Source organism: Pipistrellus hanaki (genome assembly GCF_964339955.1).
Source record: "Pipistrellus hanaki genome assembly, chromosome: 10".
Classification (NCBI taxonomy): Eukaryota; Metazoa; Chordata; class Mammalia; order Chiroptera; family Vespertilionidae; genus Pipistrellus; species Pipistrellus hanaki.
In genome coordinates, this window is record NC_140512.1 from 42,370,139 (window position 1) to 42,387,854 (window position 17,716).

Consider the following 17,716-nt stretch of genomic DNA (forward strand, 5'->3'; position numbering starts at 1 on the left):
AATTCTTGGCAATAAAAATACCAGAAGTTGGAGACAGAATCAAATATACTAAGGAAATATAAAACAATTATTTTTGGTTTGCCTTGTACTTTTTGAATCAAGCTTACTCATATCTAACTGGTATATACTAAGCGTACCTATTTTAAGTGTATGGGCAGTTTGGATGATTTTGCCAAATAGATACAGCTTTGTTCCAATCAAGACACTGAACATTTTTCTTGACGGTGGTTAGAGCACTGGCCCATGCAGTGAAGGATCATGGGTTCGATTCCCGGTACAAGGCACATGCCTAAGTTGCAGATTCAATCCTGGCCTGTGAGGGAGAGGCAACCAATTGATGTGCCTCACTCACATCAGTGTTTCTCTCTCTCCTCTCCTCTCCTCTCCTCTCCTCTCCTCTCCTCTCCTCTCCTCTCCTCTCCTCTCCTCTCCTCTCCTCTCCTCTCCTCTCCTCTCCTCTCCTCTCCTTCCTCCCTCTCATTAGAATATTTAAGTTGGAAGTTGGTACAAATTTCTGTTTTGCTTCTAGATACTTGTGTGTTTGTATGTTTGTATGAATCCCTGAAAAATTACTTAAAATAACTTTCACCCTGGTGGAAAATTTTTGAGAATAATTTTATTTAAGAGTTTAATAGTCCTGCCATTGTGTAAGAAAATTTATAGAACAATTTAGCCTTGCGCTTAAAAGCTTATCAGATGATGTTAATTTATAGGAGAGTTTTTGCCACTATAAGGTATTTTTTATCCATTTTTTTCTTTTTTCTTTTAAGGTTCCTTCAGAAACAAAAGGGAGTGTTTCACAGATGCTGCTGCTAGCCTTAATTTCTAGGTTCTGAAGCGTATAAATCATTTCAGAATCCAAAGTTTTGCATAACCAAATATGAGTCCATGACTATATAAAAGTGTATTGTGGTATATTTAATAAAATCATGATTGACTCCTCTCTTGCATTTTGTTTCTTCCCATCTCCCACCCACAGCATTCTCTGAGCAGTTCCCTTCAGGGGGCATTTTCAGGGGAACCTCGAATTACATAAAGGACTTGAAAATGGTCGCCCGAACAATAGCTGGGTGCTGGTCCCCAGAATAACAAAATAGCTGGGTGCCTGCCCTGTGGACCTTGGGGTCTTGGAGCAGGTGCTCAGAGCTCTCCCTGGAGACCTTTATTAGCATTTGCTTTCACAATTAGCAGTACTGTTTTGGGACCACATTTCAGCAAAGCTGAGTTATAAATCCCTTGAAATAACTTTGTTTTTCCCTTGGAATTTGGCCAGTCCTGCTCTGAGGTAACTGATAAAATCGTCTGAGATATAGGGCAGGCGGCTTTGGAGAAAGGTAAAGAACGGAGCCTGTTCAAAAGGAGATGTAGGCGAAGAGGCCAAAACCTGAACTAGTCATGTGAGATTGAGGAAAAAGCCTAAGATCAAGGGTGCCATTCGCAAATGCTGCCTCCCACAGACCATATCCAGCATGTGTGGGGAACTCAGTGTTTAGGGAATAAATGAACAGAGTAACCACAAGCAGTGGTATCCATATTTCTAGTTTTTGTTACTTTTTTTTTTCTTTTTCAATTCTTGGATCTATAAAAGGGTTGGGGACATCTTCTTATTTTTTGTTTTCTTTATTCATTTGAGTTATCACCTATGTGCTCTTATTGCCCCATTGCTACTGGGGACATCTTGACCAGAGTTCAGAGGTAAAAGGATTCTTTCTGAATTATCTGGTGAATCAGCTGAAGAATGGGGATTGGAATTTATAGCAAGTGCTGCTCACAGGGAGGTTTTATAGGACAGCTTGCTTACTAAGACCAGTTTACTAAAACTGCAGAACATGCTACTGGGATGAGAGCTCCTGCAAGAGATGGACTTGCCCTGTTGCCCACTATGCCTCTAATAGTTCATGACATCACTAGGAAATGTTGCTTCTGAAAATAGGACAACCTCTGAAAAGAATTTAGCTGAAATGCATTTGTGGTTACAAACACCTACTTTCAGAGACAATGTATTGATTCCAAAAGAATAGAAGACTGGTTGAAAGGAACCACAAATTGACTGACTAGTTGGATGGACATTACCCACTGTCTACTAAATACAGCCTCAAAACATCATTACCTTGATATCAACGAGCTAATACCCACTTATCCCTTTTTATGCAAATTTCATAATTATGCAAGAAGGAGAAGTAAGAGCAGTTGTTTCTTTATGAGATTAGAGATCTGAATTGAAGTCAAAGCCCTGCCACGAATGGCTCTGTGGCCTTAGAAAAAAAGTACCTTAATTTCAATACACGAATTAAGAATTTGGGCCTTTCTTTTCCACTTTCCCTGAATCGAATCCATCAGCAGGTAGTATCTCCTGAACCTTCAAAATACACAAGGAAACTGCCCATTTTTGTCCGTCTCCATGAATTATCATCTAGTTCAAGCCACCATATCTTCCAACTGGAATTAAAAAAAAACTATGGAATTTCAATTCTAAAACTGTTAGAGTTCTAAAGTGTTGAAAAGAGAAAGAGAAACTGCCTCAGAAAAACATATTCAAGTTGCATTTTTCAGTCATTCTTTCCATCCCCCCCCCCCCCCCCCCCCCCCCGAGGTAAAATACACTCACTAGATCCTCAGAGATCAGGCTGTACTCAGGTCATTTAGGGAAGGCTCGGGCACACCCACCACTGTAAAAGGTGAAGGAATCCATGTATAGATGCAAGGAGTCACAATGCCCAGTGGACAATAATAACAGAGTTCAGAGGGCTCTCACAGAGCAAAGGTGTCAAACTCCACCCCACAGAGAGGGCAGAGTGATGGAGAAGGGGAAAATACCCCAAGAGGACGGGAAGAGTCAGGGACTGAACAAGAACACACACCTTCAAGCCCAGTAGAGTCAAAGTACTTTCATCTAGAGGAGGCCAACTATGCACAACATTATTTTACCAGATGTCAGACCAGGTAGAAAAAGAATCAGTGGGAATGGAACAAAGACACTGAAATTAGAATGAATGGGTAGGTTAGAGTTAGCTAGCAAAGACCAGTTGGCCAAGCTCTTACAGCTTCCCTCTTGGGTGCTGTGGTTGCTTAGCTTCTCTTTAAATATCTGTAGTGACAGCTGGCTTGATACTAGGATACCGGTTGTGGGTTGGTCATCCCCTTTCCCTGAATGAAAACCTGCCCCCAGCACCCATCAGTTCTAATCTAGCCCTCACCACACACAAGCTATCCATCCCCAAGAGAGCACCCCTCAGGGAGTTACAAACAGTCTGCCCCCACCCCCCCAACTCCCCTCTCCTTGGGGCTAAATGCCCCACAATCCCCACTGCTGTTCCCTGAGTGAGTTACCTTCCACTAGCCACTTTCTGCTTTGGCAATGTCCACTTCACAACATGGAACTCCTACCTAGATGACCATCCAAAAATGCCCAGAGACAGCTTGGCTACCTGGACACTATGTATCTATGCCAGTAGCTCCAAGATGGCCTTCTCCTGGCTAAATCCCTGCATGCACAGAGCTGCGCTCCTCGTCTCCTTTATCTTGAATTACTGTAATTAATTTTTTTGAACCTAAATGCTTGTATTTAATCTTTATTCTTTTGCTTTTGGCTCTGATTTACATCCACTTAAATTAATGATGATAACTTACATTGAATTATACTTTTCCAATGATCAAAGTGCTTTAGAATATACTGTTATAATAAATTTTGATTCTCTTATTTATCTTATCAATTATTTCTCTCCTAACTTTCCATCATCTGGAAGTGTAATAGGCAGGAATAGAAATAATTATCACTGATATAAACATGTGGAGCAGAAAGGAACAAAGACATAGTCCTTTGAAATGCCTCCCCTTCTTCACACCACAGTCTAAGGAGATAGGCAATGGGCAACTATGTACATGAATAAGATAACTGCAAAGAATGAAAGGTGCACTGAAGAGAAATAAAGCAACATAAGGAAATAAGAAATTGCCCGAGCAAGGTTTGATAGACAGGGTGGTCAAATGACTCTTGAGCTGAGACCTGAGTGAGTGGGGAGCATCGGTGCATCCTGCGGTCAGGATGCATGGCATTAACTTCCAGCTTTGTTCCAAAGAGAATTCCAGGCAGTCAGTTTATGACCTAGTTTTGTTCTCCTTGCTAGCAATGAACTCATAATCTCCTTCTGAGTCATAATCACTGAATAAGCACCGAATACAATGCTTGGCACATAACGTACCTTTTATGAATATTTGTTGAGTAAGTGAAAAAATATACCAAGACAGGTTGTGTCAAATGTTTTGCTGAAATGAAGAAACACTAAGTCAAGACCATTAGATAGGGCTCTATGATGTTAGCTCTGGGACACTGGTCAGCCATGGCACTCCAGGGGTATAATTAGATTGTAATCGATCGGCAGTAAGAACTCTAGGACTGATCAGAATACATCCCTGAGTTAGTTTCAAATATCCCTTCTACAAATCTCACAAAAAAAGATACATGGTTAGCTTGGTATGGCTTGATTCTGAACAACTCATCTTGGGTTATACAAATTCTATTATTCTTTAAATTCTGACATGTGACTTATTTAGGAATTGCCCCAGAATTTTTCCAGTCACCATTTTACCAGTTTACACTTTTTGGAAACTTTTAGAAGTGGGCATATCCTTGTCTCCATTTTTAGCACCTCCCCAGATTGACAAAGTTTTGCCATAATTATTGATTGATCTACAAATGTTTTTAGCATCTGAGGTGGTGTGTCTGCATCTGGGGAAATGAACTGATTGATGAAGCAACTACTGTATTATGTACCAGGAAATACTCAAACAGTAGAGTCAGAAGAGATGGAGAAGAGCAGGGATAGAAAGAGAAATAGGACTGGGTTCCTGTACTGTAGATGGGCAGCCTAGACATAGAGACATAAATAAAATACTTCAACACATACTGAAATAAACCAGAATCTGAGAAGTTCAGTTACCAAATGCCTAGTGAGTGCAGGGGAGGGGCTGGCCATTTCTGCCCTTAAGGGTGAAGTCACCCTGCACTGAGGATGAATAGAGGTGCAGGACAACTGGGTAAAAAGGTGCTTAGGAACCTGAGGCCCCTGTGGGTTCTCAAATTGGGAGTGACTTGGCCAGCTTCATGTTTTAGGGATCTTTAGCTTTCTTGAGAATTAACTGGAGATGAAAGTGGGTAGGGCTGAAGCCTGGGGCTCTCTCACCCTCTCCTTTTCCAGATGGAGTTTCCCTCTCCACCTGTGAGAACACTTTCTTGTTTGAAGGTAAATGGGGAAGAAATTCAGTTTGGTGTCTTCTGAGAAGATTTACCTTGGTGAGATTTAGGATTAGCATTTTATTTTATTTTTTGTTAATGCTTCCCCAAGGATAATTTTTTCATTGCTTTTAGGAGAGAGTGGAAGGGAGGGCAGGAAGGGGAGGAAATGAGAGGGAGGGAGAGGGAGAGGGAGAGGGAGAGGGAGAGGGAGAGGGAGAGGGAGAGGGAGAGGGAGAGGGAGAGGGAGAGGGAGAGGGAGAGGGAGAGGGAGAGGGAGAGGGAGAGGGAGAGGAAGAGGGAGAGGGAGAGGGAGAGAGAGAAAGGTTGCCTCCTGACCAGGCTGGGGATTGAGCCTGCAATCCTGGTACTTGCCTTTGCCCTTGACTGAGAATCAAACCTGAGACCCTTTGGTGCATAGGCTGACACTAACCACTGGCCACACTGGCCAGGGCTAGAATTAACATTTTAATTAAAATAATTTTTGTTTCTAAAAGTGCTCTGCCAATGCACAACATTTGGTTTCATTTCAGTCGCAGACTTCTCCTCTGGCTGTAATTAGGGTTCCAGTGAGTTTTAATTTAGTCCCTGTCCAAATGGTCACCTATTCCAAATGAGTAAAAGAGGAAACAATGAGCTTGCCGAATAAAAGATGTAATATGACTATGGTTACTTGCAAAAGCAGTGCGATGACTGAACTCCTTGTATATGTACCTACAATTATACAAAGATTTTAGAACAAAAAAATGACTGATGATAGAAGCTGCTCCCCAAATCCTCAGGAGTCACACAGCCTTGTCTTAATAAGAAGGAATGAAAAAGAACACTCACAGGTTAAATTAGAATAAGAGATATTAATAAAGAATTTTTAAAAATTTGAGACATCCTGACTTTCAGTCTAGCCTCTCACTCCTCACTCAACTCCTTGTATTATATAGACTTAAGTTAGAGGCCAGTTTCAGGAATAGAGACTTTTAAAGTGATGAAAGTAGCTGAATGGCTGTCATTTGTGACTTCTTATTGAGGATTGAAAGTTCACACTTGCATTGTCCCTTTTGAAGCCTGGTGATGAGCAGATTTGAAAACATGATAAACCAAGGCAGCCGAGCAGTTTAAGGACCACTGGGAGGGCCTGCTGTGGGGGACCCAACCTTTCTCACAGGCACAGCTCTGGGCTTGGCTTATTCACACAGAGAAGAAATGAACACCATAAAACCCTCTTCCTTTTCAGATGCACTGGCTGACTCTGCTCTCCTTTTCCTTCCACTGTAAGTGGAAGGGGGGAGATACTCTCTTTGGGGTCATGGGTGGGGGCTCTCTCCCCCTCTTCACTGGGAAATTAGAGACTGGGCTGAATATGGAGCATGGATTTTGGGGAGTCAGCGAATAGTCATCCCTGTACTGAGGTTTCCTAGAGTTCCAGTGCATTTGTCTAAACTGTTTTTTACCCCTTCACTGGTGAGACGACATGAGGGCCATACTAATTTATCTTGTTCTCAGAACTCTTGGATTGTGAAGGTGAGATCAACAAAACATTAGGTAAAGACCCTGAAGAGTCAGACAGACAGGGCTCCCACTCCACGCTTAGAAGGTAATACTAGGCTGGTAGCTTCATCTTTCTGAAGCCTCAATTTTCTGATCTATAAGATGGGAATAATACCCTCTTTCCCCGAAAATAAGACAGTGTCTTATATTAATTTTTTCTCCCAAAGTTGTGCTAGGTCTTATTTTCAGGGGATGTCTTATCTTTCCATGCGCTAGGTCTTATTTTCAGAGGACGTCTTATTTTCGGGGAAACATGGGTATTAGGTAACTCTAAAGAATAAAGTGAGAATTAATTAGGACAATATGAGTCGAGGCCTTCACATAGGTAAAGGTACACAACAGACTTCTGAGAAATGGTTGTTATTATTAGTTCTGGTATTAATCAGCAGCCTTGCGATCTGAATAACAGCCAGAAGCTATATACAAAAAGCCGTGCAAATACAATGTGACGGACTGAGTCTATGTGGACATTTCCAATATCCATCTAAAAGCAAAGGAACCCCTCCTGAGTAAATTAAATGCAGTGAACTTGCAACCTGGACACTTCACAGGAGTAGGTGTAGTCTGGCAAGAGGTACTCTTAGAGAGGAATTGAAGAGTTAGATTTTGATTGGCCACCTTGGCATTTCTTCAGAAACAGAGCTAGTTGATTCTGGAAAAAGTAAAGTTGGATCTGGAGAAGCAGTAGACTTCTTGTTCTCTTATCCCTTCATTTGGTTAAACTCACACACACAGTATATATGTATGTAATTTATTTAGTGGAGAGTCCTCTAAATAAATAATCTGAAGGGAGAGGTGCACAATTCCCTTAATTCTTAGGTTTCTTAATCAAAAGAAGAGCTTCAATCATTATGGATGTAAATGAGGAGAAATGTGGGAAGAAATGACACATATTCAGAGGGCTGTGCACTTCTGATGTGCTAATGGCGAGGATTAGGTGTCATGCAAAGAAATCGATTTTATTCTTCACTGACTGCAAGTGGGAATCAGACCCCACTGAGAGATAAGCAAAGTTCCCAGAGCTGTCCGCCAAATAGGAGGGTGGAGAATTAAAGCCCTTTTCAGGGATAACCAAATATTATGCTAATTTTAAAAGAGGAAAACCAAACAGGCATTTTGATGCTCTTTTTACTCCTTAAAATAACCCAGCAAAATAAAACAGAACCAATTGCTTTAAATATAACACAATGATATGAGGAACCTATATCCTTTATTTTTCTCAAATTATTAATTATTCTATTTTATTTAGGGGATAATTAATTTTACAGGAGCATGCAAGTATGCTCCTTTTTGGTGATAGTTTCCAGTGTTGGGTGTGTGTGTGTATGCTTATAGAAAGCACTACATTATTATCATTTACTAGCATCTTTGTTATAAAACAAAATAATTTGCTCTAAATTAAAAAGGAAACCCTCCTCTTTAAACAAGTCTTGGAAATCCTATTAACACTTTTAACTATTCACACCATGTAAATCTCAGCTTTGCGCTCTCTCGTCCGCCCCCCCCCCCCTCTCTCTCTCACACACACACACACACACACACACACACACACACACACTGCACAAAGCAGTACTCTACCAACTCTACCAGCTTTTTCTTTACCTGTCCCTCGTGGTGACCATGTGGGTAGTAGAATTGGGGGTGCTACTAAAGCAAACTCAAGCACTCTAAGTGACTCAGTCCCATCTCCATCCTGCTCCCAAAAGAACACCCGACCTTGCAGAGACCAGATCAATAGATAAGAGTCAGAAATCCCTGTACCAAAGGCACCGCTTAAAGGACTGTTAAAACCCAGTCCCAGCACTCCCCTTAGCAGTTGGATCATTGACTCTTTCATACTCTTTCCTGTGCCCCTCAGACCAAGAGAGCAGCGAACCCTTCCAGGAATTCAGCCTCTCAAAGTAGTAAGCCTCTAGCAGGCAATACTTGCCTCTAGCGGTCAGCCCCCGCTCAGGTGTGCCCCTCGCTTTGGTGATGCAGGTGGATTTCCCCCTGGCTGAGTCAGACTTCAGAAGCTCCCAGAACTGTCCTTTGTCGGCAGCTGGAATTCCTGCCTGCTGCTTTCAGCCCGGAGTGTGGGACCAGAGCCTGGGCTTCAGAACGTCAGGTGCGGGGAGGGCAGAAAACACGGAGTGGAGTTCGGGCCTGGGGGCACAGACTGAACTGCGTGGAGATTGCAACACATTCAAGAAAAGGCCTAAGATATGGACTGGAGTTTTTTTTTGCTTGTTTTTTTTTTAGTAATTTTATTTGCAGCCTCCCAACACATTGGCAATACCCACAGCACTTGAGTAGATCTGCCGCTTGTGAAATTTGGACTTTGATTTCATAGGGTACCTGGGTCAGATATGTCAGACATTGCTGATCTTCAAGGAGGTCTTTGAGAGCCTGGCCTTTGAGAGAACACTTTTTTTCCAGTGTATTCCACGAAGATGATGCCTATTCTCATTGCGAAAGGTACTCATCATGAGATGGAAATTGTGGCTGTGTCAGATGCTACAGGCTAGAACAGCCACATGGAGACTGGGTTCAGTAGGAATTATTATAATTATTTTTAAAAATGTTTTTATTGATTTTTAGAGATAGAGGAAGGGAGAGGGAGAAAGAAATATCAATCAGCTGCAAACAGCAACCTCTCAGTGCATGGGGCAATGCTCAACCAAATGAGCCAACCTAGCCAGGGTCAGTGGGAATTATTTTTGAGGAATGTTCGGTAACTCTTGGATCTGGAAACATACATCTAATGTTTGCTGGTTTTCCTTGACCTCAAGTGACCTTCTCTTGCCTCCCAGTCTTGCCCAAGCCTAGTGTGGTGATTCCCAATAGTCAGGAAATGGCTGGAACAGGGGTGACCTGTCCAATACTCAAGTTCTGATCCTGTGAAAGCTCCAACTGCTGTGTTTTTCTTCTCTGGTTTCCTCCTCTTCTCTCCTTTGGGAAGGGCTCGATCATCCCACACTTTTCAGGAGCACCTTAATATTCTGGCATCTTATCAAATCAAGTATTTTTCTTTTGTTATGTTCCTTCTCAAAGAAAGGGAAGATAGCAGTGGTAGGAAATAGATGAGAAGATGCATTTTCAGATCAAGATATAGCACTGAAGCTCTGGCAACATGAACCTTGTTCCGTTTCCTGGCCCAGCAAGCAGGAGTGTACCTCAATTATTGACCATATCAGAATTAGGAGTTTGCAAAGGGTAGTAGGTGGGGTGGAAAGGTAGGTGGGAAAATTTTGGCCATGGGAAAGAAAATCAACTGGACTTTTATAAGGGACCTACTAGTCTGTATTTACCAAATAAAGTGCCTGTTTCACCTGGATTTTCTAATTCATCACATATGCTGTGGAAAGGAGTAAGATCCACAAAATGATACAGGCATACTTATCTAATAAAAGAGTAATATGCAAATTGACTACACCTCTGCTACACACAAGCCACACCCACCAGCCAATCAGAGCGAGTATGCAAATTAACCACAAACCAAGGCTGTGGCCACAGAGAGCAGGAGGGAGGCTTGGGTTTCCGAGGCAATGGAAGAAGCCAAGCTTTCCTCCTGCCCTTGACAGCCTAGGCCTCCACTGAAGGCTATGAAGTTTCAATTTAGAAGGTAAATAAATTCCAGATACCAGGACCTCCACTTGGGTCACTGGGGGGCATGGCAGGCCTGCAAACCACCACAGGCCCCTCGCTCAGGCTGTCCCATGCTCCAAGGAAACTCCCACCCTGATTCAGGACACCCTTCAGGGCAAACCAGCTGGCCCCCACCCGTGCACCAGGCCTCTATCCTAAATAATAGAAGAGTAATATGCAGATTGATCATCACTCCAACACACAATATGGCTGCCCCCATGTGGTAAAAAATCCTGCCCTCATGTGAACATAAGATGGCCACCACAAGATGGCCAGCAGGGGAGGGCTATTGGGAGGGACCAGGCCTGCAAGGGAGGGCAGTTGTGGGTGGTCAGGAAAGCAAGGGAGGGCAGTTGAGAGGGACCAGGCCTTCAAGGGAGGGCAGTTGAGAGGGACCAGGCCTTCAAGGGAGGGCAGTTGGGGGTGATCAATCTTGCAGGGGAGGGCAGTTAGGGGTGACCAGGCAGGCAGAGGAGGGAGTTGGGGGCAAACAGGCTGGCAGGGGAGCAGTTAGACGTCAATAAGGCTGGCATGGGAGTGGTTAGGAGGTGATCAGGCTGGCAGGCAGAAGCGGTTAGGGGTAATCAGGAAGGCAGGCAGGCGAGCAGTTAGGAACCAGCAGTCCTGGATTGTGAGAGGGATCACAGACTGGAGAGGGTGCAGGTTGGGCTGAGGGATACCACTACTCTCCCCCCCCCCCCCCCCAAGTTGTGCACTGGGCCTCTAGTCAGATTATAAGAGGCAGAAACCAAAAATAAAGAAAGAATAGTCAGCACTTTCTCCAATATTTGTTTAAATATATGCTATTTTAAAGTGCTGCGGCCAACATATTGTATGTCTCCATTGAAGTGACAAATGCCCTTTGGGAAAAGGCAAAATGATGGGGACAGAAAACAGATCAGTGGCTCCCAGGAGCTGAGAGCAGACAGAGGGTCACAAGGGAAATTTGGGGGTTACATAAGGAATTGTTCTGTGCGTTAATTAGTGTGGTGGTTATAGAATATAGGCATTTGCCAAACTCATTGACCTCTACACTAAAAAGGGTGAATTTTACTGTGTCTAAATTTGAAAAACATGTTTTAGCCATAAGAAAGGTTAAAAAGTTCAAGGACTTTTGCTTAAGTCCCTGAGATCAGCTACTTCTTTTTCTCCTTCATCTCAGAAGGCAATGCAGGGAGTATGATTAAGGCTTATTCACTGTGGAGAAACCATAAGCATGGGATTTAGCAGAGACGTGTCCTTAAAATCCAATCTATCTAGTGTGTGCTCTGCATGGGGCCGGGTCAAGAGCTGGCTAAAAACACATAAAACCCCAATCTTTTTTATTATGTGCAGTGATGAGGTTTCTGTGCACGAGATTAGAAAGACCTGGTGGGAAGGCTTTGAGAGCTGGGAAGAAGCAGATGGGAAGGGTCAGCTCCTGGAAGAAGCATTGGAGGGAAATGCCTGCTGGTTCTGAAAAGCCCAAACAAAAGTGCATAATCTTGTAACTGGAAACAGTGGTTCCCAAACCCAGCTTCCTGTCAAAATCATCTGCCTCCCACCAGGTCCCGGGTGACCCTGTGATCACTCATGAGGAAATCAGTCTTTCAGATGCTTTCTTTCTACACTATTGGGATTCTGGTGATAAACGAGGTGTGGTAATTCTTTGCAGCCACTTAGAGCCATCACCAGGAATGTGGGCTTGGGGACCTGCAAACAGAGCAACATATCCTAAGAGGAAGGAGGGTCCTTAGAGGCTGCTTGTCGTGGGAAAGCAGGCAGGGCATCAGGGTTAGAGGGGACCGCTTGGATTTGTGTGTTGGGGGGAGGGCTTTCCCTGGGGGAGGGAGCTATGCCTCCTAGGGAATCAAATACAAAGCAGAGGGAAGGTGAGCACGGAGCTGTTTGTCCAGCAGGGGCCCTGGCCAGGCTTAGGGGGCAGTCTGGGGCTGGCCAGGCTGCTGCGCCAGGGAAGAATTAGAGTAATTCCAGCTGTCCTCCTGTGCTGGTCACTAGGTAATCACTGGTAGATCTCAGGCACCCACATACCACCGTTCCTGGGCCAGTAAATAAAGATTTATTGAATGAGAGATAAACGATGGATTCTCAGCTAGAGTCTTCATGGCTGTTCCTTAAGCATGTGAACCCCTGGAGCCACCCTAGGAGAGATTATTACCCTGTCTGCCTGGGGCATTTTCAGCGCACCGGGAAGAGAACTCATTTACTCAGTCCCGCAGTGAGCAAATGCAATGGGGGTTTTAGCAAAAGAGGAGCTAACAGAAGCCTGGTCGGTTTCTTTCCACACCATTGGGCTTCTGGTGATAAACTTGAGTGTTTTACCTTAAAACATCTGAAAAACCGATTGCCTAATGAGTGAGTAAATTTTAAGTCAGAACCAGTAACTTTAAATGTTCCTTAAGGAATGCAGGACAGTTATTTTGGCTATATATTCTATGACATTAGATCTTCACCGATGACTCCAGACTAGAGGGATGGGTGGGGGCGGGGAAGTTGCTCACACTTTCTTGCCTCTAGTTATTTAAATGACTTAACACTTGGTTTAGAATATAGATATTATTTTTGACTTTTTTCTTTTTCATCAAGCAAACAGGAAGTGTGTGTTAGATAGGAGCCAGTCACTATTCATAGACTCCCCCTTGGGTAAGCTCTTCTTAAAGGCAATGCTAACTTTTTAAAAAGAGCATTACCACTATCACTTCTTTAAAACTGTTTTTGTTGTTAATCTTCACCTGAGGATATTTTTCCCATTGCCTTTTTGAGGGAGGGAAGAAGAGAGAGAGAGAGAGAGAGAGAGAGAGAGAGAGAGAGAGAGAGAGAGAGAGAGAGAGACATGAAGGGAGGAAGGAGGGGGATAGGGAGAGGCAGAGAGAAACATTGATGTGAGAGAGACACATTGACTGGTCACCTCGTGCACACTCTCCGACCTGGGATGGGGAATGAACCCACAGGTCATGTATGTTCCCTTAACCCCTTAACCTGCTTCCCTCTGGTGCTCTGGCCAATGCTCAACACTGAGCCACACCAGCCAGGGCATCACCCTTACTTATTAAAAAAAAAGATGACTTTGAGAAGCGTGTCAACCTGCACATATGTTCAGCTCTAGTTATTTAAATGACTTAACAGCTGAATGTATCCAAGAAGATACGGTAATGTTAAGTACCGCATTTCCGGCGTATAAGACGCCCCCCAATTTTACAGTTAAAACATAGGTTTAGGCCTATATTTGCTGTATAAGACTACCCCCCACTTCCGAGGCAACACCAGTTCTTTTTTTAATTAAATTTTTAATAAATGACCCCCAATTTTCGGTTGATTTTTTTCATTTCAAAAGTCGTCTTACACGCCAGAAAATACGGTAAATAAAAATCTATAAAACTTAGCAAATAGTCTCTAAATACAATCTGTGCCACTGAGGGCAAGAGAAGGTCCATTAGATGCATTAGAGAGCAGTGCTCCTTTTCACCTTTTCAGAGGCTGTTCGCTGGGGAGCAGGCTCCAGACGGACACCAGCCAGCCCTCAGTTCTGTTCCTGGGGGTGGGAGGCTGTTAATATCTGCCTCATTTTCCATCTGTCGACATTACATGGGGTGTACTGACAAAGGCAACTAGTCTCCCTCCTTCCTGGGGTCTGGGAGCTTTCTTGCCTCTGCAGGAAGGAGTTACCAGGCTGTATACAGCAGCTGACTCTGAGACGCAGGACCAGAGCCCCTGCCATGACCATTAGCGGCAGGAAGTCCTTTTCACTGGCACGGCTGCCCTGGCCTTCATTGTCTTGTCCCTTTATTGAACTGTAGGCCTGAGAGAGGGGACAGCGATGGGATCAGAGAAGGGTGGCCTTTTCTTTTCTCTGATATCACCTCGAGCTGTGGGAGCCCTTTCCTTCTTGGAGGTTCCCATGGGTTCTGCTGAGGCTTGCTGCCGTGCTAATTATATTTTCCTTTGGTTGGCAGAATGCAAGTCAGCTTAGTCACACTTCTCTTCCCTCCAGACACAGTGCAGACTCAGTGCAGACACAGGGTGCCTGGCTGCTGGTGCCTCCTCCCAGCTTGTAAATGGTTCCAACCCAAAGACAGATTCTAGGACAAAGAGCCACCTGCATATACTGGATATTGGCTGGGGATAGAGTCTCAACATCAATAAAACAATGTTTCTCTGGCTGAGCAATGGCTGTGACTTCAGGACTTCCCGGGTCTCCACTCTCCCAAAGTCTCCCCAACAATTGCAGCGCCTATGTAGCCAGTCCTCCCCTCTGAGCACCAAGCTCCTGCTAACCTCTTCCTCCTGAAACATCAAGGCAGTCTGGGGACTGGGAAGGGTGCGCACCCTGGTGCTGAATGCTGGCACTGAACATCTATCTGGGTCTGGGTGCTCTCTGTGGTGACGGCCAAGCTGCTGGTGCAGCCTGTGGTCCCTGCAGACGTGGCTGAGTTTTCACCATAGCTACAGGACTGTTGGCCCACCCATGCAGGCTCTCTCTGACCTGGGATGGTCCCTGACCTTTCCAGTGTTTCTCACAAAGGTCTGCATGGCTACCTGCTGCTCCTTCGCTGAGTTATTCACAGCAAGTCTTTGCTGTAGCTGTTCTCCTGAATGACAGGCCTCTGGATTGCCAGTCACCACAGTGAAATCCACGTGGCCCTCAGCCCAGAGAATGGGACATGGTTCTTTTCGTGTCCTTTCTTCCCTTGAATGAGTCCTTTCCCAAGAGACCTTGGGATCCCTCAGGGAAAGACTCCTTGACCCTACAACCTTCCTATCCCCAAACCTGCCTGAATCCCGTCAGATACAACTGGATCAAACTGGGATCTCTGCTGAGTAAAAGTGAAGATCATGGTCACGTTAGCGACGTTCATTTGAACGTCTTCTCAAGGTGGGTCGTTGTATAGTTCATTGGGCCCATTACTGTGAATGTTACAAAAACTCAGGGGAACACTTGCGGTGCAGAGGGAGGCTAACCCTCTTTCAAGGATTCAGATTTCCCCTGTATCTAACAACCAGAAAACCAGACAACCAAGCCCTCAGGAGGCAAGGCCTGACTGCCAGGCATCAATGGGGTTGCACAGGGGTCTTTTTCCGCAAGGGTCGCTATTTTTACACTGTTTTCAATATGAATAATTTCCCTTAGTCTGGTGAACTCGGTGACATTGTTGGATTGAATTTCTGAAATTCAGGTTGAATTCACCCAATTAGGTGATGCCATGTGTGGTTTTTAGACAGTGACCCTGGCAGCTTTTCCACAGTGATAGTCTGAGCTCACCTCATGCCCTCTGTTCAAATTTTCACAGCAGGAAAAGTCACCCAAGTGTTTCATAAAGTCTTCCCAGTACTTAACCTCACCCAAAAAAAGAGGGGTCTGATGGCCTGAACTCTAACCTCTGTGATCTGAGTCAAATGCATGCCAAGGAGGTACACGTTCAGTAGCATCAGCTGTGTGCCTGGGGCACAGCACACGTGTTAACTATGAACACACACAGGTATTCATGCAAATACTGCTCCAGAGCAAAGACACTTGGGACTAGGGATTGGGACTGGATTCTCATCAAAGACCAGCACTTACTGCGGCTCAGCTCTCCACGGAGCCTCTGCAGCTCAGGTGAGGAATCCGGAGAAGGTCCCCTCCAGTCCCAGCATTCTAACTCGCCTTGATTTTAGAGCATGACTGCAAAGCCTTTCTCTTTAGGTTGCCCCAAGATTCCTTTCTCAGATTTGGGAGGACAGTTCTCTGGCCACACCAGAACCCCAGTGCCTCCAAATACAGCTGTCTGTAGAGAGAGATGTCACTCAGAGACATAGTGAACACCCAGAAAGGCACAGAGGTATTATACAAGGTTAGGATATTACATCCATGTAATGGAATATTGTATAGCCATTAAAATGTCAAAAGGATGTAAAATAATAATACCAGGTTGGCCAGCATTCCTAATTAAGCCATTTGACCAATATTTGGGGGCATCTGTCATGTGCTATACGCCCAGTCAGTCCTGGGGGACAGGAGGAACAAAGCAGACACAGCCTACGCCCATGGAGGAACTGGATGCTCCTCTATGCTGTTCCATGTGCTAAAAGCATCACATGGATGCTTCATTTTGTTTCATTTTCTCAGCAGCCTGAAGAGGCGGGTTTATCATTATTCCTCACTTTATGGATGAGGACACCCAGGAACAAAAAGTCAATAAGTAGCAGAGCAGGAATGTCCACCCACGTTTATCGGATTTCTATAAATACACCCTGCCTCCTCAGCGATGGCTATAATTTCTTTACGGCTTTATATAAGCAGCACACAGCACACCATTTTACAAGGGCGTTCTGAGGAGGTGCCTATTTCATACCTGACATGAACCCCATTTCTTTTTCTGCATTTTTATTGTAAAACAATTATCCCAACAAACTGCTCAGCATCTACTCCCCCCTCGCTCCCTACCCCCCCATTTCTGATATTGATTCCTGAACCATCATTTAAAATAGGACAAGCAGCCGAGAGGCAAGGAAATTGATGGCTTGGTTTAATTTTAAGTGACATGAATTATGTTGCTTCTCTCTCTTCCCCTCAGAGCCAATTTCAATGTCTGATTGACAATAATTGGTGAAATTTTTCTTATTTATTAGGGAGCCTTAGTCTATTTCCGTACCCAGAATACATGAATGTATCTTGCTGTTAGCTAAGTCTATTTTTTAATATATTATCATAGGCATGAATCTCGTGGGAATCCAGAAAGGCCTTGCTATGGATCAAGATGTTTACAAAACAAACTGAGACATTTTTCTAGAACAGCCAGAAGCCCTTGCCCTGGCAGAGAAAATACCCTTTTCTCTCTAATTGTGAAAAGAGCATCATATTGGCTTATCTTGTCCGAATGGTAAAATAGGAAGGTGTAACATACAAAAACTGGAATTCTGTGTCATAAGCAAACAAAATGGGTTAATACACACACACACACACACACACACACACACACACACACACACACATCTTACCTAATAATAGAGAAATGTAAATTGACCATACCCCTGCCACACTCACAGACAATTAGAGTATGCAAATTAACCAAACAAAGATGGTGGTTAATTTGCATACATACCTGGGTCCCAAGAACCTCTTTGGCACCCAGGTCACTCCCAGCTGGCCATCAGAAGGGTGGGGGGCCACGCCCCCTTCCCAAGCCTAAAGCCTGAGGTGGAGGCTTGACGCTTGGGAAGGAGCCGAGCCTGGGATCAGAAGGAAGGGGAAAAAAAAATCAATGGAAACATATCCTCAGGTGAGGATAAAAATAAAAATAAAGAAAGAAATGTCATATCCTATGAAAGACA

General features: G+C 44.2%; 1 protein-coding gene across 3 annotated transcripts in view; it reads right to left on the reverse strand.

Annotated features, from left to right (window-relative positions):
* Nucleotides 1–17,716, reverse strand: part of CNTNAP2 (contactin associated protein 2) — a 1,655,791-nt gene that overhangs the window by 37,322 nt on the left and 1,600,753 nt on the right. The window contains exon 1 of one of the 3 annotated variants that reach the window (XM_084896489.1): nucleotides 8,709–8,889. The exons of the other annotated variants lie outside the window; for them this stretch is intronic. The gene's annotated coding sequence lies outside the window, so the exon portion shown is untranslated. Of the gene's footprint in view, nucleotides 1–8,708; nucleotides 8,890–17,716 lie in introns of those variants that run through there. 3 annotated transcript variants of the gene reach the window in all.